Consider the following 27,192-nt stretch of genomic DNA (forward strand, 5'->3'; position numbering starts at 1 on the left):
GAAGGAACCTTTCCACAAGGAGGAGAAATCTGGAGTTTATCCATTACTTTTGAAAAAAAAAACCCCAATCAAAATTGGTGAATGTATTAAAACTGGTGGCTATACCGCATAGCTAGATTTGTATTCCTTCATTCATATATCTCCTGACAACTACCTGTAGAAGGGAAACAATGTAAATGCATGGAAAGAAGGACTGATGACTAACGATGGAAAATATTAGTGTGCACAAGCATGTTGGCATAAAACAAGAAATACCAGGCAAGAAAATTAGACTCAAGTAAGGCGAGACAATGAGGGCATTGACAATAATATTACAAAGGAAAGGAAAGTGTGTAAGCACAACAGGGGGGAAGACCCAGAATGCATTATTCCCCTGTCCCAATAACCCTGCCTATTTCCACTCAAGGGCAAAGCCTGGGCCCTTGAGGTTTATCTACTGGGCCAATGCATCACATACACCCTTGCAATCTGTGATTATAATTAATTGCCGATCAGACCTTACTAGGTAACCTTACATTTGCTACAAATTTGCCTAGGGTCCGTTGCATGGTGCTAGATACATTATTCTTGTTTTTCATGGAACCACATTCATCTTTCTGTTTGGCTGATTATGTTTGCGATCCTCTCTTGACCTTTCCCAATTGCTTGGTTTTGCCTTTATTTGGTTAATAAATCACTGCTGCTGCTGCTGCTGCTTTTAATCTTATGGCTCAGGGTGTATCATTTTCTCTACCATTCATAGAACTCCCTATCCTGTTAGTGAATCCCTTCCTCTCTAACCTTGAGAACAGTATGGCACTCTGGCACACCTATCCTCTAGTTCAGTGTATACCAGGAGTAAGGAACCAAAACACGTTCCATGAACAGAATTTAAAATGCCACTTCTCCATTTAAAACCTCATATTCAGGAGCTATCTAGGTTCTATTCCACCTGAAATTCAATTAAGTTTGCATTTAAAAGTCAACATACCAATTTCCAAAGTAATGGGTGAACCAAAACACTATCATCCTTCGAAATTTTGCAATGCACATTTCCCTCCAAGTAAAGTGTCCCCAAAATACATAGACTAGGCTAAGGTGTGCATAAAATGCACCTATTTTTGGCAAAATTGCATATGGAATATGTATCATGGGAGAAATTCATGTTGATGAAATGTAGAGAACTGTCAGGCTTCAGGGAATCAGCTCCCCCCCCCCCCTTTCAGGGCAGTAGATAAGCAGAACAAAGGAAAAGGACTCTTCTTACCAGTTAGAAACTTTAATAATCACAGCGAAAAAGAGAGAACAAAGAACCCATCTCCTAGGAATGGCGGTGCTCCCAATTAAGAATTCCACCCGCTTATGTCTCTATTAATCTACATCACTTCTACATCTTGTAATCTGATCTTGTACCCTCTGTGCTTTGTGTGCTTTCTGTTTTGTCATTTTCTGAACTCTTTTTGACCTTGGGGAGAGCAGAGGAATGCTTTCCAGAGACAGTGAATCTGTTAACCCTCTCTTCCAGTGTTTCTTCTCCAGTATTTCCCAGCTTCTGCCTTCTGAACTATGTCCCTCTGCAAAGCACTGCTCCAAATCTATACTGTCCTCCTGCTCCTGGGAAGATTCTGGATCAGGATCAGGGGGAGGGGGAAGGGGAAGGGGAAGGGGAGCCTCCCATCATTCCTCCTCAGTGCAGCCTTCACCAGCAGGGTTCCTGACAAGAACTGACTTTAAAAGTGGAAAAATGAGAAACTGAAGAAAGTTACCCTAGCCTGAAGAAGGCTACTTGCAATCTCCCTTCATACCCCTACTCAATACAGGAAAGTTATGGGGAGAGCGGATGGGGCTGGCCCGAATGCCCCACCAAATATGCAATATAATAATATCTGAATAGGGCATTTATATATCCTTCAGCATATCTACTGAGTAAGAGAACATCTTTTCCCTGCTTTGTATTGGAAGCATTTGCTGCCGTGAAAACACAACAGATGCACTGAACAAAGAACATATAGATTCATTTATATGGCTTGCTCCTTAGCTTTTATGAAGTAATTGTAATGTGAATTATGTTCTTTGACTTTGTGTTTGGAGACTGGACCAGATGGCGAGGGCTGAGTTGGGAGTGATGGGACCATGAAAATAACCTTGCTCATGATGACATGAATTCCGTGGGCACAGAATCTCTCTCAAGATCCCACTGGCAGAAAACTCATTTGTAAGGACAAAGCCAATATGGCACTGGAGCTAAAAGATCAGGCAAACATCTGGATGACTACAACAGGAGATGTTGGCAAGGATGTTTCTGCGCCAACACACAGAGAAATCATCGTGCACTTTGCTGAGGAAAAGATGCGATCATATCCTATGCTCTTCATAGATCATTTTCTCAAATAATTGTTAGACTCTTGAACATCCCATCTGATTTGAATTTGCACCCTATGTTTTGAATCCTCAAAAGCACCCCGAGTTTGAAATATTATGCCCCCTGCAAAATTATACTACCAGCGTATTTACTCTTTTCAAACGTAGTGTATCTGTTGGGTTTGTTCTCTGATTTTATTGTTTGTAATATTGTTTTATTGCTTTTTCAATTTTGCTAGCAGCTTTATACATTTTGTGGAAAGGCAGAGTCCACTTGCTTTAAATAATTAAAGCTAATATATTTCTTCATTTTCACATAGTCTACTTGATTCACTATGTTAACATCAATCGGATTAAGTAGTTGCTAGCAAAATGCCTGTTAAGGCAAGTGCAGTGTTGGCAGGGATGATGGGCTGCAAAATTATTTAAGGACCCCTGAGGGAGTGTAGTCTACAACTTCTCTGAGGTATCTACAGAAATTCACTATAACCCATGCAGGAACTACTAAAGGCTGGGATGATGGGCAGAATGTACCCCCCCCAAAAAAACCCATTGCTTCTGAATCCAATGCTTTTCTTTCCCCCTCAGGAATAAATGGAAGTCTTTCATCTTTATGGGAGAAAATAAAGGATACACCCAGGAACCCCCAGTGGGGTGGGAGCAAAACATGTTCCTCGACCCTTGATGACTCCAGATATCAAGAAGGAAGCAGGGGTGACAACGTGAATAAAATATTGGGGTGGGGCCAGTAAGCACCGCATAAACAATCACAAGACACAGCACATGCACACCATATGAATGGCAATGTATGTCAACTTTTTTGGGGGGGGGGTCCCTCTCAATTACCGCCACAATTACCTGTTGGATTCTAATTGCTAGTGTTGATGTTAAAATTTTTTGTATCAACATGAATCAAGGATATAATTCGAATATTATCCTTAACTGGTTTGGGAATAACTGTGATATAAGCCCGGTTAAATACTGTTGATAAGATACCTTTATCAAGTATCTCATCATACAATTGACTGCTGTATGTCAGATTGTGTGCTGATTTTGCAAGAGTGGGAAGGAATATTTGGAACAGGCTTTTTATGCATCTTGCATTCTATATAGTTTTACCTCTCGCAATTCAGGTAGATGACTCTTTTATTCCACTTCTTCCCCCTTCACAATGGCTCAGATTCCTAATGTCTGCCGGTGGGGTGTTCAGATTCTAAGGCTGCAAAATCCACCATGCTGCCGCCACCATTGATGCCAATGACAGAATTAGTGGCCGACGGGGGGGGGGGGGTGTTTCGGGAAATGTTTTTGAAACTTTCTCAAGAAAAGCTCAACATTTTTTTGTGTCCAGATTTTGACTTATTGAAATATGGCAACTCAAGTGGCGACGGACCCTGGGTCTGCTCTGCCCCACCCTTGTAATGCTCCTTTCCAGGGCTATCGGCAAGCTCTGCTAGCTGGAATACAGCTGATGGTGTAGTGGTAAAGAGCAGTAGACTCGTAATCTGGTGAACCGGGTTCGCGTCTCCGCTCCTCCACATGCAGCTGCTGCGTGACCTTGGGCTAGTCACACTTCTTTGAAGTCTCTCAGAGTGTTTGTTGGGGGGAAGGAAGGGAAAGGAGAATGTTATCCACTTTGGGACTCCTTCGGGTAGTGATAAAGCGGGATATCAAATCCAAACTACTACTCTTCTTCTTCTTCTTCTTCTTCTTCTTCTTCTTCTTCTTCTTCTTCTTCTTCTTCTTCTTCTTTCAGCAGCAGCTGGTGGCAGGGTCATAGGAAGAGGGGTGTGGGGGAGTGTGGTCCTCTCTGGGTGTCATCCTTGAGGGGGTGACAAAATGGCACAGCACGGGGGTCGGCACATACCGCGTCTCTCCTGGGAGTGGCTCGCGGGTCCGGGCTGCCCGAAACGGCAGCGTGGAGCATGCGTCTGCCAAGTTGACTCTGTGGGTAGCTCACTGCACTGCCCCCCTGGGCAGATCCTCGCGACGACCCTGTGTGGCGACCCCGTGGGCGGATTGTCCCGCCCCTTCCGCTCTGGGTGCCGGAGCAGCTAGCTATGCCCCTGGCTGGTGGAAGGTCAACTGAGAGAGCAGAAGTAACTGAAAGGTTGCCTGTGCTCAATCCAAACCCCACACAGCCTGGCAGAAGGGGTGGTGGAGAATTCCAGCCTAACACTTCTGTAGTAGGAACTTCTACCAATGGCCGACATGAGGCTCATTTAATATGGGAAACACCACTAATTCAATAAAATGAAATATTTTTAACAGACCTCACGCTCATGGAGGGAGGGGGAACCCCCTGTGTTATTTTATATTTATACATGAATTTTAATGTAGCCACATCCTAGAAACAATTAATGAAGATCTAGCACTCCATGCCAGCGGTTAGAGAGGTATTTCTCAGATCGGCATACTCATAAATCTGACTAAGATGTTGCCTCAGTGTTCTGAATGCACAAGCAGCTAGGCTATTTTTATACAAACCTGTCCAGGCTGTTTGTTTTGCTTGCTTCTTTCAAATGAAGTTTAGTGCAAGGAGAACTGTTATTGGAGGTTGATAAAAAAAATTCTATGGCAGAATATTTTGCCACCAAACCTTGTGATGCTCGTATCAGCTCTAGTAAGAGCATTTATCAAAGCAATACTATTTTGGTCCACCCAGAAGCAGGGACAGATAAATCTGGCTATCTCAATTATTTAGATTTCTCATTTTTTTCAATCTTAAATTCAGTCTGCCATATTTCTTCATTGATTTGTGGATTTTTAAAGTTATTTTGAAAGTTTCTCGGCATTTTAGTGTACCTTCCTCCTAATACATATATTTCCCACAAGCAATTTCCATTATATATGGGCATTTTTGTACCCATTTTGAGGGTGGGAAAACTGCACCACAAAATTTGGAGAAGTGCCAATTTTTTGAATGATACCTGTGTTTCAGTCTCTTTTGGGAGGGGCAGGTTAGCTGAGTTCACATTATAATGCAAAACAAACTGAATTTCTCTCCCTCCCATACTCAGAAGTAACACAAGTCCAATGGGGCTTACTCCTAAGATGATGATGATGATAATAATAATAATAATAATAATAATAATAATAATAATAATAATAATACCCCTATACCCAGTTGCAGTCTCCAATACTCTCAGTTCCATATGCATCCCATGATGTATTTTTAAATGCTTTTCCCCATCCACCATTAGTGCAGGAAGCTGGATCAGGACATAGATCAGGCTTCCTCAACCTCGGCCCTCCAGATGTTTTTGGCCTACAACTCCCATGATCCCTATCTAGCAGGACCAGTGGTCAGGGATGATGGGAATTGTAGTCTCAAAACATCTGGAGGGCGGAGTTTGAGGAAGCCTGGTATAGATGGACAAAACACAGGGAAATGTTCAATATAATGATCAAAACATTATTATTTTTATTTTAGCATATAGATGACACTACATGTGCATGTAGCTGCAACATGACTCTTCTCCCCAAAGGCACCAAGAAGGGAGACCTGGGGGCCACGCCCTCCTTTTTCCATTGATAGGGCAAGGAACTTTAAAATTTTGTGGCAGGAACATGCACACACCACGGGGCATGCTGATGTAATGCATGCATGCCGCGGGCATGCACACATGCACAGTGTGCTGGTGTCATGTGGCCCCGGGCCTCCTGAAGTGCAGGGGCAAAGCGGCAGCCCTGCTTTTCCCCTTCTTGTAAAATTGTGCATGCGCGTGAACATCAAGGAAACAAAATGGAATGGGAAGTATGGAGCAAATTTTGCACATGTAAATTGTCAACATACATGCCCCGGCTCACAGCTCTAATGCACATTGGTTTGAAGAACGGCCTTTTGTGGGTGGCAACATGGGGGGGGGGGAGAGACAATAGAATCCCCACAGAAATGTTATACGTTAAAGAAAGGAGATCCAGAACCCTCCACAGACTTTCCATCTGATAGCATGGTGAAACAGTGAGGAAATAAAAGCATGCAGTGCTGTAGCACGGACAGGGCCACAGGGGCAGCTGGGTGCAAAATTTCAAAAGGAAAAAGGAAAGTAGTAGTAATAAAAAATAAATAAATAATAGTGTGCCCTCCCTCTCACGCAGAAAATCTCCCAATCTTTGAACATTCTACGCATTTTTTTCAACATGACAGTCAAATAAATGTTGCCGCATAATAACAGTCCCCCTTCCCCACCCGCCTCATCTCCCACGGCACAATAATTGCCTTGCCCTGGGGGCTAGCAACCCACGCTATGCCACTGAAAGCGTAGGTTTTGCATGTCTCTGTTGCATATATGCTTCCAATGTAGGGAGAGAACAAAACACACCACAATTATTCTTAGTAGGTGAAAGAAGGAAAGGGATTTTATGCTCAAAAGCACACATTTTTCAAGTACCAGATGGTACGAGCAGCAGCAGGGTGAACATTTGAAAGAAATATCTCTGTAAAAGAAAGATGGCTGTCTTTTATCTTGTTCAGAAGTCTTGGAATACACTGGGAGATAAAGAAGTAAGTGGTGTGCGGCAAAACTCCATGGGGTATCTTTCAAACAATGACCAAGGAAGAAATTAAAGATGGGAAGAAATGAAGTTTGTTTCCCCCAGAGGAAATTGCTACAACAAATCCTGACACTGGGCTCTCTGCTGCTCTTGTGGGCGAAGAAGTGGGTGGAGGGAGTAAATAAATGCTTTATGATTGACCATGAGCCCTGTGGGAGATCATTGTAAAGGTGGCATACACGATTGACTATAATTTGCAGAAAGGGAAATCATAGACAACAAAAAAGAGATTGGAATCTGAAACCAGCAAAAAGAAGAGGCGTATCACTGAAAACATACAAAACACTGTATTGAATACCAAATAACTGAAGCGCCCTATTGCAAGGAAACAAATACAGTCTTATCTTGGATCTCAAAATGGCTCCCGAACAAATTGGCTCCCGAACGATTGAAACCCAGAAGTGAGTGTTCTGTTTTTTGAAGGATTTTCGGAAGCCGAACATCCGTCATGGCTTCCGATTGGTTGCAGGACATTCCTGCAGCTAATCGGAAGCCTTACCTTGGTTTTCGAACAGTTCTGGGAGTCGAACGGACTTCTGGAATGCATTCTGTTTGAGAACCAAGGTATGACTGTAAAGTCATCTGGGAGTTGGACCTCAGAGGCAAAGGGCTGTATTCAGTGAAGCTACTCTGCTTACACAACAGAACTCCCCTCTTCTCACCTGCAGCTCTCTGTGCACCCTCAAAATATGCTCCAGAGTGTTGGAAGACTATCCACAGCATAATTTGGGGGTGTGGGTTGTGGGGTGTAGAGAAAAAAGGGGACTCCCAATGCATGTGGAAGTCCACTCAAGCTTGTTTTCTGCTGCTCCAGAGGGCAGGACCTGAACCAATCAATTCAAATTACAAGAAAGTAAATTCTGACTAAATATTAAGAAGACCTTTCTGATAGTAAGAGCTGTTCGACAGTGGAATGGACTACCTCAGAAGGTGGTGGCTTCTCCTTCGTTGGAGGTTTTTAAACAGAGGTTGGATGGCCACATGTCAGTGATTCTTTAGTTGTGATTCCTGCATTGCAGGGGTTTGGACTGGATGACACTTGCGGACACGCTCAACTCTATGATTCATGCAGCACTGGGTTTCTATCTCCTAGGCATGAAATATCCTGAGCAAGCTAAGGTGGGCTGGGGCAACTGCTTTCGTACTTGAGCCTATCGGCATTTAGGAAGATAAACCCACCATTGGAGACCGAGTCTTTAGTCTGGTTGCCTGCCTGCACAACTCCATACCTGTAGAGATTCAGTAGGTGCCCCTCCTACCTTCTTTCAGACGTCTCTTTAAGGCCTGTTTTAGACAGGCCTTTACAACATGTTTCCCCCCTCTAACCAGCCACCATCAACTGCTGTTTTATTAATGTTTTTAATCAAGTTTGATTGATTTTATTCTACTCATGTCAGTAGCTACCTTGGTATATGTTATGAAAGTGTGGACCAGAAATGTTTAATTTTTTAATGTATCTATGTGCATCTCTCTGTGTGTGTTTGTGGGTGGAGGGAGATCCTGAGTAGAAAGCCAGCAGATAACAGATAGCAGAAGGTGCCTTTTATGACTCAGCTGTACAGCTGCAAATAAAACATTTTAAGTGTTCTGTAAAGTGCATTATACAAATGTGACACTAGATGGCGACACTGAGCTACGGCAATTTCAATGTATTTTTCAAAACGTTTTTTACAAAAGCATTTTCACAGCGTTTTTTATATGTGTGTAGATTCCACCTTATGGTGCTTTCAGACAGGGGACTCAGGTGACTTCGATATCTATCACAAGTTGGCTTTTGGCAACAATTGATTTGTTTGACTTACATATTTTCCCTAGAAAGGGCAGATCCAGATTAAATAGTGAAAAGAAAGCAGTTGGCATTTTGATGACAGCAATGTCATATGGATGCTACAAAAGACAACAACAACCCCTTATTACACCAATCCAGCAATAAAAACCCTCCTGGAAGCACCTGTTGTCATACTATCAGACTGTGTAGCTCATGGGACTATGAGGTTACCTTTCTAGGGGGTTTCCTGTTTCTGCACTGCATCTAGCAGAAGCGGATGTAAGCAGATTTCAAACATACGCTTGAATGAATAGTTGGCCAAAATTAAATTCTGGTGCAAAGTGAGAAAAATCTCTGCATGATAAAATATAACACGTTAGGCTGTAAATATGTGCTTATTAATGGTTTGCATTTCTAACATTTTCCTCAAGTAAAAGATTGCTTTTTCAGAAAAGGGAGGTATTCCTAAGGTAGGAGCAATAAGAATTAATGGGCTGTTTTAATGCTTCCATTCATTTCAGTGACTAGACAATTTAGCTATGAAAGAAGCAAAAATGCCCCCTGGTTGACATTATGTATTATATTTGTGTGATAAATGGCAAAATGGATCAAAGTCCATGGCTTTGTTCAATCTCTTCTCCTGCTGAGTTGGATGAGGCACAAGTAGTGCTGGTCTGGTACCCCGGGGAGCAGTATTACACTGGATGAGAGCCAATACATTGAAACCAGGTCAAATCCATGCCATACATTTATGGTACTCTTATACAACCAACGCTCATGGCCCCGCGCTAAAGAATCTTGTGAAGTACAAGCTGTTAAGGATGCTAGCCTCATAGCACTAGGATTCCCAACACCATAATAACTACAGTTCCCAAGATTTCCCATGACTATATAAGTACTTTAAATGTATGGTGTATATGTGACTTCAAATATGAGAAAATAAGGTGATTCTGTTAGTCAGCAGTTTGCCTGCTCTGGGAGGCCAAGTTATGCCAGCTCTGGATGAGATTTTGCTCTCCCTAAAATATCAAGTGTACTGCTATTAAATTAATCCTAACCATTTGTGGCTCGAGTAGCCTGGCTGGCAGGAAGAACTCTGCTGTTGCTGATATCCTGTGGTGAGGATAAAGTGGGTGTATCTCTCACATGCCTTGCCTGAGGATCACTGGAGTAGAATGAAAATGTGATAGCTGAATTAATTAATCATTCCATTTTCTTATATATGTGTGCATTATCCAGGACGTACTGGGCCAATGTTTTTTATTATAAGCATTCCAGGAGAACTTAAACTAGCTGAAGTGTATTCAAAGACCATTTCACTATTTTTAAGCCTTCTCAATTCTACTTCCATCCCATTGATAATGTTTCACCATAGCAATCAATAGTTAATTACATTAAGTTCATATCCTTCATTAACCCATTTGCAAAACAGCCCAGGAAAGCCATCTCTCTTGAGTCTTGCTCTTCTCTGGATTGGAAAAACATTTATGCGCTGCTGTTTTGGCAGCCCATCTGTAGCACCGTACAAATCAATATCTAGTATGTATTGTGCAATGATACACAGCATTAAAATAAAAACAAAATATAAGATTAAAAAAAAATCCTCCCAGTAGCACCTTAGAGACCAACTAAGTTTATTCTTGGTATGAGCTTTCGTGTGCATGCACACTTCTTCAGATATCTGAAGATCAAACTTATCCATCCTTAAAGAAATCAGCCCTGAGTGCTCATTGGAAGGACAGATCCTGAAGCTGAGGCTCCAATACTTTGGCCACCTCATGAGAAGAGAAGACTCCCTAGGAAAGACCCTGGTGTTGGGAAAGATGGAGGGCACAAGGAGAAGGGGACGACAGAGGATGAGATGGTTGGACAGTGTTCTCGAAGCGACTAGCATGAGTTTGGCCAAACTGCGGAAGGCAGTGAAAAATAGGGGTGCCTGGCGTGCTCTGGTTCATGGGGTCACGAAGAGTTGGACACAACTGAACGACTGAACAACAACAACAACAACAACAACAACAACAACAAAAGGTTTCAAAATGTGAGGTTTTAAAATATACATTGTAAAACAAAACATAACACTGTACATGTGAAATTTGCATGTCTGGGTAGGCTTGCTTAAAGAAATGTGTTTTAGAAAGTGCCATAAGCAGTATGGCAAATTCACCTGCCTAATTCCATGGCCTTGTGCACCCCACCATATGTTCTTTTGAGCCTTGAAGAGCCATCTGAATCCTGTCCCATCCTGACTTCTTCTCAAAGGGGGTGGTACCTAAGGGTGGGGATGGCATTACTACCTCCATGATTGTATTCACAGATCTCTGGTGACTGCCTCTATTTGTTACATGCATTAAATACATTCACACTTTAAATGTTTAGGTGCATTATAAAACACTGTACTTATACACTCTGACATGTACATTGATGACAGTAACAAGTGTTTTTAACTGTTGTATGAAAGCAATATCATAATTTGTATTCTGGACATGGTCTTAATGGCTTCCTCAACCGTGAAGCATCCAGGCATGTTATCAGTTAGGGAAAGGTAGGGAAGGCATACCTCAGTCATTCTCTTGCTTGTAATTTCCCCCCAAATCTATAGGATTCAGAAGATTTGGCACCCTAATCCCATCATTTCTGGCACTCTTGAAACTTGGGTACAGTGTGTGCAACAGAGTTTCATTTCAGCACATTCAAAATTTCATTTAAAATGGCTTCACGATAAAATAATTGCTGCACAGGGAGAGATACAATCAGTTGATGGTCCCTTGGGCTCTGGATTCGTTCCCAAGGAAAAGTAAAGATATTGGCTAACAAGCTAGCTAATTAAGTTGTCATTCTTGCAAACCCTGTGACCAGACTCTGTTATAAGTCTTTTCTCTCTTCGGTCCTGTGGGTATATCTGACCAAACTGACTCCCAAGAATTCTGACCACAGCTGTCTGTCTTGTTGCATTCTTATGACTGCCACACTATATGTCAAGGTGATCTGTTAATCCCATCTGCTGAGAATTATTGGAATTGTAGGGGAGGGTGTTCGAGGGTGGCTTATTGACCTGTCATAATATTTGGTGGAGGAAAGTTCTAATTACCTGACCATGCCTCTAAGCTTAGGCTTGCTTGAAATCCATTTTCTAAACAAAACCTGCAAAACAACCAAAACACAGATATTTTCATACAGCATTATCACTGCACTGTGCAATCAATGTTTTCTTAGTATACACCCCAGGAGAAAATCAGTCCTCGCCTCCTTTTATGACACCAATAAATGGCGTTGGGATGATAAAACTACCATAATCCTTGGTTATTTTCACGAGGCAAATGTGAATACACAATCTCAATATGGCATGGGTTCGTTTGTTATAAATCTACAGAGGGAATCACCAATTCTGTGCATTATAGGGGAAAATACACAAAAACTTAAACAAAAGAATATTTCTTTTACTTTCCCCGTAGCAAATTCACTTGTGATTCTTCACAGATGATCTATGCAACAGTTGTCCAATGACCCCAGACAATGGTCTGTTGGAACTGCAGTCCTATTAGAGCTGTCAGCTATGTTTTTCAGAGGAAAACACCCATGGCTAGGGAGTAAATTAAGCCTGTTTTGACCCTGAAACATGGCCTGCTCTTCTCCAACCCAGTTAAAAACCTCTGCAGTACAGCATGGGTCAGAGAGGCAACCCAAAATGGCTGCCAGTTTATAGTGATTGAAATGGAATAGGCAGAAGCACACATAGTGAAACGTAATCAACACTGTCCCCATGTAATTCACTCCGATTTCAAGGCCTGTCTAGGCATCCTTTTTGTTGTGTATTCATGGCGGTTTGTGCTTATGATGTTATCAGGGCAGTCATACACAATCCTGCTTTCAATGCTACTTATGTTTGGAGCAGACATATTGCTTCATTTCCAATTGCTGCATGCTCTGTAACTTCCTGCTGAAATTCTGTAATTTTTCCTAACACATATGTTCTGGGAGAAAGATTTAGGGATAAGCATAGAGGATTGTGTGTGGTTTGATTTAGGGTCTCAGAAACCAATTAAATTTGCCTCAGCAGAAGCTTGTGAGACCTCTCTTAAGACCCTATATATATGGTATAGAACTCCTGCACAGTTAAAATATTCCAAGCTTTCCTACAGCCCAAATTGTTGCAGAGGTTATACTATGAAAAGGCACTTACTTCCACCTATGGCGGGAATGGCCTGCAGGACATTCTGGTCCACTTAAACTTTCTGCAGTCATTGAAGAAATTACTGTTTTCCCTCCAGAATTGTTCATATTACGGTAACTTTATTTTGTGGCTTATTCTAAGGAACATTTGGCATTCCTGAGTTCCGGTGAGTTCCAGATGAAAAAAATCCCTGGTTTTACAAACTTTTTTTTTAAAAGCAATAACCAAGCATAAAGTGTTGTCTTCCAGGACAATAGATGTGCAGATGCATAAGTCTTGTAGGCAGTCACCCACATGGCTTCACCACAGACTTGAGAAATATTTTTATGCTACAAATTAAACTCACATCCACAGGGTATATACTTAAGTCTAAAGTGTGAAGATAATTTCTCCAGAGTGGCTGCTGCGACTGAGATGGAAGGGAGATTACTGTTCTACCATACTGTGCTGTTCTGGTTCCTAATGTTCCTTTTGATCGATATATCACCATGTCACACTAAATTGTATTCAAAACAATGGACATGGGGTCACAAAACGGCAGACTTCATTGGTGATGGCACCACCGTTTAAGCACATGTGTGCTTCCTGTTCCCCCATGATTCATCATGAAAACAGCAAGAAAGAACGGTATGCTGGAATACTGCCCCACATTTTGACACATTGCATGATTCATGAAAACTGTGGGGAAACTGCAGCGTAAAACTGCAGGTGTTTTCTGGGTTAATGTGGTTGCAAAGAGATTTTTTTCTGGAAGCAACTAACATGGAAATTAATGTGAAACTTCAGTTACATTTCCAATGGTGTCTTTTTAAAATAATAATAATAATAATAATAATAATAATAATAATAATAATAATAAATTTGTACCCCACCCATCTGGCTGAGTTTCCCCAGCCACTCTGGGCGGCTCCCAATCAAGTGTTAAAAACAGCACAGCATTAAATATTAAAAACTTCCCTAAGCAGGGCTGCCTTCAGATGTCTTTTAAAAATAGGATAGCTGCTTATTTCCTTGACCTCTGATGGAAGGGCGTTCCAAAGGGCGGGTGCCACTACCAAGAAGGCCCTCTGTCTGGTTCCCTGTAACCTCACTTATCACAGTGAGGGAACCGCCAGAAGGCCCTCGGCACTGGATCTCAGTGTCCAGGCTGAATGATGGGGGTGGAGGTCTTTTACTTCATGTGAAAGATTGCATAAATTATCAGGTAAGGAAGATGGAATCAAGTGCTCTCTGAGAGCAGCCTAGAATTCAAGAATGCCCACCCATCAGGCCTTCTGTCTTTATAGTACTGGAGAGTTTGCTTAGGAAATGGCAGATGATGTGCAAAATGTTGCCAGGGATGAAGAATGTTTTATTGGTTTTGTATCAGTGCCCACACACACCCAAGCATTAAGTTTAGGAACAAAGTGTCCATATCTCAGTGCTGCTCTTTAAGAACACAATTACAGCACACTGATAAGGCAGCAATGCCAAAAACGGCGACATTTCATATTCCAATGGGAAATGCAGTGTCTCACCAGTGCTGAACAGATAAGAGATGGCAGTTACAGCTCCTGTGAGAATCCACTGAGAAAACAGCCTGTGTTGTGCTAACTTGCTCCGGTGATTAGCTAGTATATGAATGGCAGGTAAATTCTTCTCTTTCTGTGGGTGGCAGAGGATCCGTGAAAGGCGGCAATAATTCAACCTTTCCCTTTTGCAAACTGCCAATGCCTTTGCTTCTTTTCACTCCATCTGAAAGGACTGAGAACGCTTGGCATGATAAGACTTGTAGGTGAGCGAAGGCACAGCTGAAAGCATTACATCTAGATTTGTGTGCATGGATGATCTCTCATGTCCAAACAACATTTGACCTACAAAAATTCAGCAAAGCAAGAACTTTGTGGGGGAGAATGATACCCACCCATTGGCAAAGTCCAGCAAAGGTTAATAGAAGGCACTCTGCCATATCTTAACCTCCTCCAGGAGCGAAGTTCAAGGGGTTATGATTGCTCACTCAGTGCAAAAGATTTCACTTCCAGCTACCAACTGAATATGGCATGTGAAAGTGTGCAACCCAAGGCCGATTTTTAACTATTATTTTTGTTGAGTTTTATCAACCATCATGGTTGAAAAAGAAAATGATCAATCAGCATGAATCAACAAAGTGATCACTTGAAGTTGTTCTATAGGTTAAGCAGCAAGGTATAAGCACCTAGCGGGACACGGGTGGCGCTGTGGGTTAAACCACAGAGCCTAGGGCTTGCTGATCAGAAGGTCAGCAGTTCGAATCCCCGCGACGGGGTGAGCTCCAGTTGCTTGGTCCCAGCTCCTGCCCACCTAGCAGATCAAAAGCACGTCAAAGTACAAGTAGATAAATAGGTACCGCTCCAGCGGGAAGGTAAACAACATTTCCGTGCGCTGCTCTGGTTCACCAGAAGCAGCTTAGTCATGCTGGCCACATGACCTGGAAGCTGTACGCCAGCTCCCTTGGCCAATAATGCAAGATGAGCGCTGCAACTCCAGAGTCGGCCACGACTGGACCTAATGGTCAGGGGTCCTTTTACCTTTATAAGCACCTAAGAATGTATTTTGCCAAATGTGACTTTCCCCAAAAGATTGATGAGTTAAAGGGGGCTTGGGAAAAGGTGGGCCACGATGAATACATGAACACCATAGTAATCTCAAAAGTATCAAGGTTGACCAAGTGTCTGAATAGCCAAGGGAAATGTGAGCTGCCTTCATCAGTGGAGATGGACTGGCTTAAATTCAAATGCTTCATAATGAACCAAGCGATTGTAAAGGAGCAATTTGCATCCCAAATACAGTCAGTGGTAAAAGGCCATTGATTTAAATGGCCAGTGTTAGAAACTGAGATAGGAAATCTAGGAGCCAAATGGCACCTTAAACCTAGGTTATGGGTGCAACAACGGAATGTCCAGGAGCTCTTTTTTATATAACATGAGTATGAAGCAGGAAATGGATGACCTGCGGCTAAAGTATTGTGTTCATTTTTCACATGGTCTAATCCTTCCCCTGCCCACCTCCCTAATATTCTTAAGAGGGTCTCTTCTCCAGTCTTCAGAGAGTAGCTAGAAGTGGGGAGGCAGAAACAAGTCCTCCTTTCCTTCCGGTCTGCAGTTTTAATGTGAAATCTTAGACACAGTAATGCGCCCAGAGCTCAGAAACTGCTCACGCTAATGAAATTCCCTATCGCAAAATGCGCCTAGAACAATGGGAGTTTCAAACACTGTCAATGGCTATATGCATTTCACCCTGTAGCATCAGGGCTGTGAACAACTGCCATCCTCCACTCAGAAATATAATTCCAGCGGGGAACTCTGCAGAATATAGCAATACATATAGCAATACGTTTTTAAACAATGCTTCCCTAATAGGAAAAAAAAGATTGTGATGCAGTAGTACAGAGATGTTTAGGACAGATAAAGGCAACACTCTACCTCCATGATCAGAGTAATCTTCTGAATACTAGTTGCTTGAAACCATTAGAGAGGCAAGTGCTATAGTGCTCAGGTGTTGTTTGCATGCTTCCCATAGGCATCTGGTTGGACTTAGTGGACCCTTCATCTACACGAGTTACCCTTTGGGGTCTTTGCTTTTATCTGGGCAGAGATTAGCATCCAGAAAAAGGTAGGTGAAATTTTAAGGGTTTCCATGTCACAGGTGGGCTGTGGCCTATTGTCTTTGTCATATACATGTGGAATAACAATCCAACAAAATTGTATATGTTACTACCTGTAACTTGAGATGTTGTCAAGACTTGGTGTTTCCTGCCTGTCCCACCAGTTGAAGGGTGTCTACTTCCAAAGGCATTTCCAGATATTGGGGTTCCCTTAAAATCAAAACAGCATCATGAACCCTGAATTCTTCCGTGGCTCAGATGCTAATCTGAGCTGGAAATAATTCAGATAATCCCCCCTCCCCACTGCTGCAACAGATTCTAATTTAATAATTTGTTGCTGGGCAGTATCTCAGAACTAGCACTACTTTCATTAGTTTCTGTGTGCAATAAGTCTGCTTTCCTTCTGCTCTTAAGTTACCCCAGAAGAAATATTCCTATCTGAGTGTTAAAAGCCATGTGTGTTAGAAGCAAATTGGAACAGATTGGCTTTTCACTGTGCATTCCGTTAAGATAATAATGGCTGCTTTGGAAAACACCACTGTGCAAATGCTACCTGAATGAGTCGTATGAGCTTCTAGAATCATTTTAGGCTTTCCAACATATGTTTTGCTGGTTTTCTTCTTAGGGGCAAAAGCACTTTTTTCATTCCTAACCAGAGCAAAGTTTGGCACAACAGAAAAACACACAAAAAAAGGAGAAATCATGGGCGGAACATCAGCACAGCTGCTTCTTACGGGTTTCTAATCCCACAGAGACTTTTCGGATTGGTCTTGTTCATCAAGCAAAGCAGAACCAGAGGAAACATGCTGGCGTGTCTTCACTGCTTCCTCATTGGCGATCCCCAGGGTTCCATCCATCAAAGGGAGTGAGCGTCTTCAGAAGAACAGCAGAGCATGAATTGCAGCTCTTCAGATATAAGAGGGAACAACTTCAATGATTTCCTGCATCATGCCTTTTATTTGTTGGCGTGCCCACTAGTGAATGAACTGTCAAAAAGCAGGGAAGGAAAACTGGTTCACAGACAGGAACAATTGGAAGAACTGGCAGCAGGTGGTGGCACCTGTGTTGGGTGTCTAGGAGCAACCTACACCATCTGTCACTCAGCCGTGTAAGACAGAGGAGAGCTGAAGTCACATTGCAGTTGGCACTGCTTGGCCACTCTCTGTCCACAGCGCACTTGAGTTACTACAGCAAGATCTCAGGCCTAATGGAAGGGCCTGTGATGTCTGCACAGCTGTCATTTCCATGGGGTGAGCTATACATTACTTTTTTCCCTGTTTGCTTGCACTATTTAAGTTCAAATTTATGTCCTGCTCTTCCTCCAGAGAAGAGCCCAGGGTGACTTATGGTATAAAAGGACACAAAACCTAACTCACATTTGTAGTTATGTAGGCAACTAACATTTGTAGCACTGTAACTCTCAGGGCGACTCCTTACAGCATCTAAATTCTTGAACAAATAAGAATGTATTCAACTTATACCTAAAGACCTCTAATGCATGGGTTCAGCTGAATGTCTCTTGGGAGTGGCCATAATTAAACATGGAGGACAACTGCTGTGGTTGGGGACATCGGCAGCAACACCTTTCTACCACTGAAGTGGCTCTGGGAGCTTGGAAAGGAGGGTACTGAATGACAGCATGGCAGGGCCAGGCTGAGAGAGACCACTCTGAGCCCCTTGGACCCTTGGCAAGTGCCCAGCCTGGAAAACCATTTGGACTAGCCCTACAGTCAACTATAATAAATTGAAACTCTTGAAAAATAAGCGTTAAAACATATCACCAAGCATTTTATAGTGTGTGTGTGTGTGTGTGTGTGTGTGTGCGCACACACACGTGTGTGAGGGAGGGAGAGAGAGGGGGGAGAGAGGGAGGGAGAATTTTCTATTTAGAAATTTTTCAAAGGTCAGAAAAAGTTGCACAGGCAACTTTTCACAATAGTGAAAGTTCCTAAAGTATTGGCTTGTGAGATCCACACGTTAAGCTTCTCAGGTAAACTGGGGGAACAAAGGCTTGATTGCCTAGTCCCTCCCAAGATGAGTTAAGCCTGGAAGGATAACTTACTCTATGTTTTTAACCCACTTCAGGCATTAATTTGACTTAGATCTGTTGGTTATATGAGGCTGGTTATCCCACAATTTAATAAATGAGAGAGAAGAGAAAGCAAACTGGGGAACTGTAGGTGACTGAAATAGAGGATGCAGGAGAGACTTGAAGGCTCTTGTGGGTAGGGTAGGGTAGGGTAGGGTAGGGTAGGGTAGGGTAGGCCTCTTGGATTTGGCTTGGCTTGGAAATGAGCCTAGCATTTCCCTGATTTGGGGTGAAAATTGCAAGCCAATCTGACTAAGGCCCAGCGAAGCTCATACATCTCTATTCAGAAATTTCCCTTCCACTTCAGAACCCCATACAGCAATTTCAGTACTCTGCTTTAGGGAGCTTGCCATGCTTCAACGGCATTATTACACCAATCCTTATCCTCATCTCAGGCCTATTTGCATGCGCAACAAGCAACACATTTTCACTAAACAAAGGATCAAAGATAACCGTGGACATGCTGAGGGGTGAAATAGCCAGCACAGTTTGTCCATACACATTTCCCCACCATGAAATGAGTATTTCGCTAGTTGCTGCTATTGCTCCATCAATGTTGAATCCCTAAAGTTGATTAGAGAGATGCTCTGCTATGGACTGCAGTACTGTTTAGCAATGTAACTCTATCTAGCATATGTGTTGACAAGACTGCGCTGCTTCTGCTGCTCTCCAGGACCATTCTGACAGGGCTTTTAGATAAAGGACTAATCTGATTATTTGTAATTTCGTGCACTCCATTTGCGGCATGCGCTGAACATTTAAATCGAGCTCAACTAGTCCTCGGTGGCCTCAGGCCTTCGTTTTCAATTACTGTGGGTTGAGATAATGAGCAATGAAAAATGATGCATTAGAGGGAAGGTTCTTAATTAAAAGTGACTTTTTCAACTGGCTTCGAAAAACACCTATGCAATGGCAGTAAGTGGATTTCATTGGGGAGTCTGCAGCATAAATCAGGAATAATAATTTGACAGTTTCTGGTAGATGCAGCAAATGACGTCTTACCTCAAGTTATCTAAATGCATTGTGTATCAAAACCGCAGGTGGCCGGAAGCTACAGTTGTACAAATTTTATTCTTATTTATGTTTTCTTAACTTTAATACCAGAAACAATTGCCATTACAAAACAAATAGCTTTGTACGTGTCTTCCAGCATCCATTATGGAAACACCAACGTAATAATTCATTTTTTTCAACAGGCACAACACACAATACAGTGAAATCCACATCAAGCAGCTCCAGGCAGGGATTTTCATCTCTTCTGCCCAATCTCGGGATATCAGGACTGGATTTCCCACCTACAAACGCTCACCTAATTCAGTGGTTTCATTTTTAAAATAACATTTTAAGCTGCTGAAATATATGTGGTTAATAGCATTCTCACATATCTAGTTGGTTGGTTGTTAATTGTGTTTTTATTCCTTACTTCACTTCTTTGGATTTTTCCTTTTGACTGACACAGAGAGGATCAAGAACGTACACATATTCCCCGAGTCCTCTGTCATGCTGAGGTGATGACATGGTGGTGGGAAGGAGAAGTCAAACAAAAGGGGAAAGCAATCTTTTTCTATCTTGAATGCGTTGTTGTAGTGCTGCTTGCAATCTTTTACTCAGAAGTAAATCTTACTGATGGGACACGGGTGGCGCTGTGGGTTAAACCACAGAGCCTAGGGTTTGCTGATCAGAAGGTCGGCAGTTCAAATCACCGTGACGGGGTGAGCTCCCGTTGCTCGGTCCCAGCTCCTGCCAACCTAGCAGTTCGAAAGCACGTCAAAGTGCAAGTAGATAAATAGGTACCACTCCGACGGGAAGATAAAAGGTGTTTCCGTGTGTTGCTCTGGTTCGGCAGAAGCAGCTTAGTCATGCTGGCCACATGACCCAGAAGCTGTCTGTTGACAAACACTGGTTCCCTTGGCCTATAGAGTGAGATGAGCGCCGCAACCCCAGAGTCATCCACGACTGGACCTAATGGTCAGGGGTACCTTTACCTTTACCTTTAAATCTTATTGAAGATGTTGAGGCTTACTTCCAGGTAAATGGCATTAGGATTCCATCTGGATAAGAGAGGGACACAAAGCTTAGAGAACATAGAGTTGCTTTTGATGCTTTCCTAGCTACCCTAAGGTTACCAGATGTCCCCATTTCCCGGATCCATGGATGGAACAAAATCCATCCATTAAGACTGAAGTTGAAAATTGTTCCCGGATTCAATGGAAAAAAAATCTGGTAACCTTAAGCTACCCCACAGTTGGTCTACTTGCAGCATCCCCCCACCCCACCCCACCCCGGATAAAATGTTGAGGTGTTTAGGAAGAAAATAATGTTGCAAAATAATGCAAACAAGAAACATGATGACCTTAACAATTATGTAAAGACCTATCATTGGAAAAGCAAGGTGAACAAATTGTAGTGTGCAGTGCAGGAAGTGAACTGCCAAAGAATGGAAACAACCCTTTCTTTAAAATAATAATAATAAAAATTCCTTCCAGTAGCACCTTAGAGACCAACTAAATTTGTTATTGGTATGAGCTTTCGTGTGCATGCACACTTCTTCTTTCTGGTCTTTCTGAAGAAGTGTGCATGCACACCAAAGCTCATACCAATAACAAACTTAGTTGGTCTCTAAGGTGCTACTGGAAGGATTTTTTTAATTTTGTTTTGACTACGGCAGACCAACATGGCTACCTACCTGTAACTAACCCTTTCCTTAAGATATATATGTTGGGATTTAAACTGACACTATGTTATATCCATTACCTGAGATGTTGAAGTGGGGAAAGAAGGCCTATTTTAATCAATCCTTCACAGTTTACCTATTAAGGGTGATCTGGAGAAGGGAGCCAACCCTTATGGCCTTCATGAGTTTGTGACAGGAAATGCTCAATGCCTTCCTCAATGGACACAATAGGGCTGTCCACACATCACACTCAATGAATGCAGAGTCTGCGTAACTATGTCTACAGATAGTGGAGCTGTAGACTCAAACACTTATCCACATGCGATGTTCAACAACAAGTCTGCGTACCTGTGCATACAATAGATTCATGCAGCTCAACAAGAAGTGTACAGCGCTTTACACAACCCACTTCCACTTCTGCAGAGACAGCATGCGCAACATGCAAACAAGCCATAAGTGTGGGAGCAAAAGCCAGCATGAGGTTACCCATCTATCATGATGGTTGGAAATAGATGGACCAAACCATGAGAACAGACTTTGTATGAATAAAATTGTGACCCCCTGAAGTTCAATCCATAACTTCCAACTGTGCCTTTGCTCCAGGATGGGTAGGCAATGAATAATCTCAAATCCCTCAGATATCTGCCAGCATTATTCCTCTTCCTGTCCCTCCGCTTGAGAACTAATTGAATAAGAAACTCCCATTTTTAACCTTTATTTCCATCCCTGATTTTTCTTTATTTTCATTTCTGAACCTGTCGTAGATGACAAGCCTACAGTCTGTTCATTTCTCATTAGAAATGTCACACAGACTGCCAGGGCACTGGGGGCATTCTATTACTTACCAGCTTGCGAGCTAGCGAGTTGCTCTTAGGAAAGCATTAAGTGAGAAGAAAACAAACTCCTGTTGCGATGAGGCATGCTGCTTTATTGCCACCCATGCCAATGCATCTGGCAAGTTGCCACCATCACCATGGTGATAACGGTAGCATTGTCCCTGGGCATTGTTCTTCTTCTCTTTCTCCCTTGTCAAGGGTAGCATTTGGGAAATATGTTTATTTTTTTATCTCGGGTTGTTTGGCAGAATGTTTGTTTCATGCATAGGGAGTCCCCCAGTTGGTAAGAATTAGTGTGCAGTTGTGCGGACATAGGCAGATTTAGATCGCTTAAGAGGAAATAAGAACATAGTCCTATTGGTTTCAAAATGCCTGCCAATGTCAGCTGGGATAGCTCAGTCAGTAGAGCAGAAGACTCTTAATCTCACCATGTTAGGGAAAAGATTTCTGCATTGCAGGAGGTTGGATGGCCCTCGTGGTCTTTTCCAACTGTACAATTCTATGACTCCATAATTTTATTTAGGCTTTAGAGCAAACCACTGAATGTGGCCAACTAGCAATATGTTGTAGCTTCCCAGATGTTGGGCACCACCTTCTGATTTCATAGGAAGGCTTGCCTGGCACTATCTTCAATTTTACCTGGACTTTTGACCCTAAACTAGGAGTGTTTTAAAGTATTCATAGCGTCTTTTAGTGGGGCAGGATCTGTATTCTATTTGTACTGATGTGGTTTCTTTAGGGGTTTTTTTTTTAAAAAAAAAATTGACTGTGTCTATTGCAATTGGTTTTAGTATTTCTGCTGTGTCTAAGTCATTTTGAATCATTCCCATAAATGAAGTGACTAAATAGTAGCAGTAGCAGTTCTGGTTAGCCAACCCGTGTGATCTTACGGGAATAAAACACAGCCAGGCTAATGGAAATGGTTTTATTGCCAAAGGTGCTCTCTTTATTTATCGTCCTATTTCAGTGAGCTGTGACAAGCCCCTCTTCTGAAGTGGAGGTTGCTTCATTTGGAGGAATGGGAAGCAAGTATGTGTTTATATGACAAATATACAATATGTTGTTGTTGTTCAGTCGTTCAGTCGTGTCCGACTCTTCGTGACCCCATGGACCAGAGCATGCCAGGCACCCCTATCCTCCACTGCCTCCCGCAGTTTGGTCAGACTCATGTTGGTAGCTTCGAGACACTGTCCAACCATCTCATCCTTTGTCGTCCCTTTCTCCTTGTGCCCTCCATCTTTCCCAACATCAGGGTCTTTTCCAGGGAGTCTTCTCTTTTCATGAGGTGGCCAAAGTATTGGAGCCTCAACTTCAGGATCTGTCCTTCCAATGAGCACTCAGGGCAGATTTCTTTAAGGATGGGTAAGTTTGATCTTTTTGCAGTAATATACAGTATATCACAGTATAAATACAGGTATATTCTGCGCAAATGCAGAGAATAGCAGGCACATTTCATCTCCAACTGAAACAGCAGAGATCTGAGCACAGAGCTTGTCAAATTGCATTGATTTCATGGGACTTAAGCATGTCTAATACTCCCTGTTTTGCACAGACACCCCTTTTAAAGTTTTAAAGATGTCCTGGATCGCAAAACCTACCCAGACATTGATTCTATGTTTTGCCGTCTCTTACAAATTCAGTCTGAGTTAGTGCAGAACTTCAGAGGATTTTTACGTTCAAAGCAGATTGCTTACCCGCAGAAGAAGGCTTGTGTTGATTTAATATAGATCATAAACGAAATAAGGATAATCAGTGAGATTGAGCTGTGAATCACGGAGTCCCCAGCTTGAGTCGCTTCTCTGCTGCAAACTTGCTAGGTGGTTTGAGGTAAGCCACTCTTCCTCATCTGCAAGTTGGGAATAATTACAACCTATTTTATGGGTTGGCTTTAAAGATTACAAGAAGATAATGTATGTGCTGCAGAGATGCTGGGATTTTTTTTGTCTGATCTACATTTTGGAGCAAACTGACCTAATTCAGAGTTCCCAGCTAACGCAGAGATTTGGAACGAAGGTATCCTCCGCACTGCACACTTCCAAATTGTGTGATGCTGCTCTCAGCTCAAAAATGTGTGCGCAGAGGCATATTGCAGGAGCAAAATTAACAAAAAATGTTTGTTTGAGGCATGCAAAGGGGGGGGGGAGAAAGGAATCAGCTAACTGCAATAAGAACTGACTCCTGCCAACTGTAGTCTTTTTAATTGGGGGGGGGTGCCATTATGTAATTTACAAATCACCTTTCATGTAAGGCGATTTACAATCATACGATAAAACAGCTGAAGTAGGTTTTTAAGCAATATAATGAGAATTGCAGTGCAAAGCACCTTTCAGTGCTATCCATTGTGGGCATTTGAATCTAACTTGAATCTCAAGTGGTAAAGTGACATATTTCCTGAGGTAAAACATGCACACCTGCAGTTGTGGGAAAGTGCTCAAAAGAGCAGCTTTGAAAATGTTATCATCACCAGGGGCAGAGGAAGGGGAGGGGGGTGACAAAATGCCGGGTGGCGCTCACCGCGGGATCCTCAGGCCTGGGTGCCAAATGCGGCCCTTCGGGCATCTCAGTCCAGTCCATTGCCCCCCTCCCAGACCATCCCCTTAGTTGCCCTTATTTGCACTCTCCTTTAGTGTTTTGTTTTCGCCTGGCTGGAAAGAAGAAGAAGAAGAAGAAGAAGAAGAAGAAGAAGAAGAAGAAGAAGAAGAAGAAGAAGAAGAAGAAGAAGAATTTGGTTTTGATATCCCGCATTATCACTACCTGAAGGAGTCTCAAAGCAGCCAGCATTCTCCTTTTTCTTCCTCCCCCACAACAAACACTCTGTGAGATGAGTGGGGCTGAGAAGAAGAAGAAGAAGAGTTTGGATTTGATATCCCGCTTTTCACTACCCGAAGGAGTCTCAAAGCAGCTAACATTCTCCTTTCCCTTCCTCCCCCACAACAAACACTCTGTGAGGTGAGTGGGGCTGAGAGACTTCAAAGAAGTGTCACTAGCCCAAGGTCACCCAGCAGCCGCATGTGGAGGAGTGGAGACGCGAACCCGGTTCACCAGATTACGAGTCTACCGCTCTTAACCACTACACCACACTGAGTCCTTGAAACCTTGAAGCCATCTACTGCACAAAGATAATACTTACATTCATTGCTTAAACCTTTCTTGCCTCTGGCCATTACCTCAAAAGACTGCCCAGAAGAGAATGTGGCCCTTAGTTTGGAAAACAGATTCCCTACCACCGCCAGCAGATAAAGACTCTGTCTCCTGGACCGCCTTCACTCTGAAGACCCCACTGTTTACTTCAGCGCTGATGGAGGATGTTACATTGGCCTTAGACAGAGAAAGACCAAATGATCATGGAGTTGTTGCGAGGCTAATGGGAAAAACATGTAGGCTCCTCTGAGCTGCTTGAAGGAAGGGCAGCTAAGACGTGTGACAAATAAACAAAGAGCATTTTCTGTCGACTTGAAGACAAGTGGAACAATCACAGAGCCAGAAGAGGTCAAAGGCCTATCATGCTTACTGTCTGCAACACTGGTTGGCTGACAAATGCATATGGAGTGGAAAAGGAAATACCTGCATCTGCACAGCTTTGCAGAGCTAGGCTACAATTGTTGATTTTGTTACTAAACTTTGTTGAAATGTCTCTGAGTTACCAGACACATTACTGTATCTTCTAATTGATTCCACTCCCCAAAGCAGGAAAATCCCAGTGCTCAGTGCACACATTCCATAAACCTGCCAGGATTAATGCTGTGCTAAAAATTTGTCCTCCATTTCCTCTGACGTTTCTTCCTCTGCAAAACGGGCTTCCATTCTTTTTCTGCCTCTTCGATAGTTAGGGACTGAAAATAATATTGTGCAAGTGGGATGCAGGTAAGGCTTTCCCCCATTATGCATTTTTCAAGATCAGTGCAGACCCAGAATTTGTAGGTGTGTCTGTTCATTCTTTCCTGGCAACATTAATTTAAGAACTAATGAAAGTGTTCATTCGCTGACTGCCCCGCCACTAGGTGGCAGCATACTTTGAAAAGAAGGGTTGGGTAAGGGAAATAAGGTGAGGAATGTGCCAGTTAAGTCCAACAGGAAAATATATGTCACCTGTTGTTGGTTTACTTTTTATTTTTATTTTTTGGGTGAAGTGATATCTCCCACAACAACAACAAGTTTCTGTGTGAGTTATATTATCTTCTAAAACAGGTTTTAATCATTTTCTTTAATTTATGAGTGATGCAAGGTTTGCTCCATTAACTAAAATCTGCACTCTTCTCCTTATGCATGTGATTAGTAGGACATCCAAGAGATAAACATCTTTTGTATGCTAATGTTGGAAGGGGGGGGGAGCATGCATTTGTTTTAGTCAGCAACACCAAGAGATAATGGGATAAATAATCCATAATGGATAGGGTTCGGGAAGGGAGGGAAAGCACAGGGAAGAATATGCCTGTTGCTAAGGTAACCTGTACTCATCCTAGCAAACACCCCCTAATGGATGCAGTTCTTACGGTTTTTGAAGTGCATCTTTCACCAAGGCATTGTGACTATAAGCCTCATTTGATTCAAATCTAATTTAACCTTAGCAGTTCCATGAGAATTAATATCTTATCTCTAAGAGGCGCTATACCAGGTGTAACATGAGAAGTGGGAATGGTCTAGGTCAAACAGCACTCGACATGGCAGAGGCTTGGGTAGTGGAACCAAAATTGGAAGAACTGTTGAGAACAATCACTTGGGGTCGTACCGAGCTACACATTTAAAGAAAATGAAGTAAAACAGAAACATTGTCACCCTACCCCACCCATCTCCCCATCCCATCCACCTCTCTCACCCTTCTCTCCCTAATGTCTCAACAACAACAACCGATTTGTAAAAATGTTATATGGAAAAATACGAGAGAGACGTTGCATTACCTCTGTAAATCAAGAAAATCTTTAATAAAAATATTTTGAAAAAAGAAAAAAGAAAAAGAAAATGAACAAATAAATGTCCCAAAGGCAATGTCTCCATGTTGAGGTCTCCTCCTGTGCAACATTGCCATCTCTTTCTCTCTTATACACACCAGCATAGTATTCAACTGAGTATTACTCCAGAGTATACCCAACGAAATGAATGAACATTATTTAGGTCTATTAATTTAATTAGGTTTA

This window comes from Lacerta agilis, chromosome 16 (genome assembly GCF_009819535.1).
Source record: "Lacerta agilis isolate rLacAgi1 chromosome 16, rLacAgi1.pri, whole genome shotgun sequence".
NCBI classification, from domain to species: Eukaryota; Metazoa; Chordata; class Lepidosauria; order Squamata; family Lacertidae; genus Lacerta; species Lacerta agilis.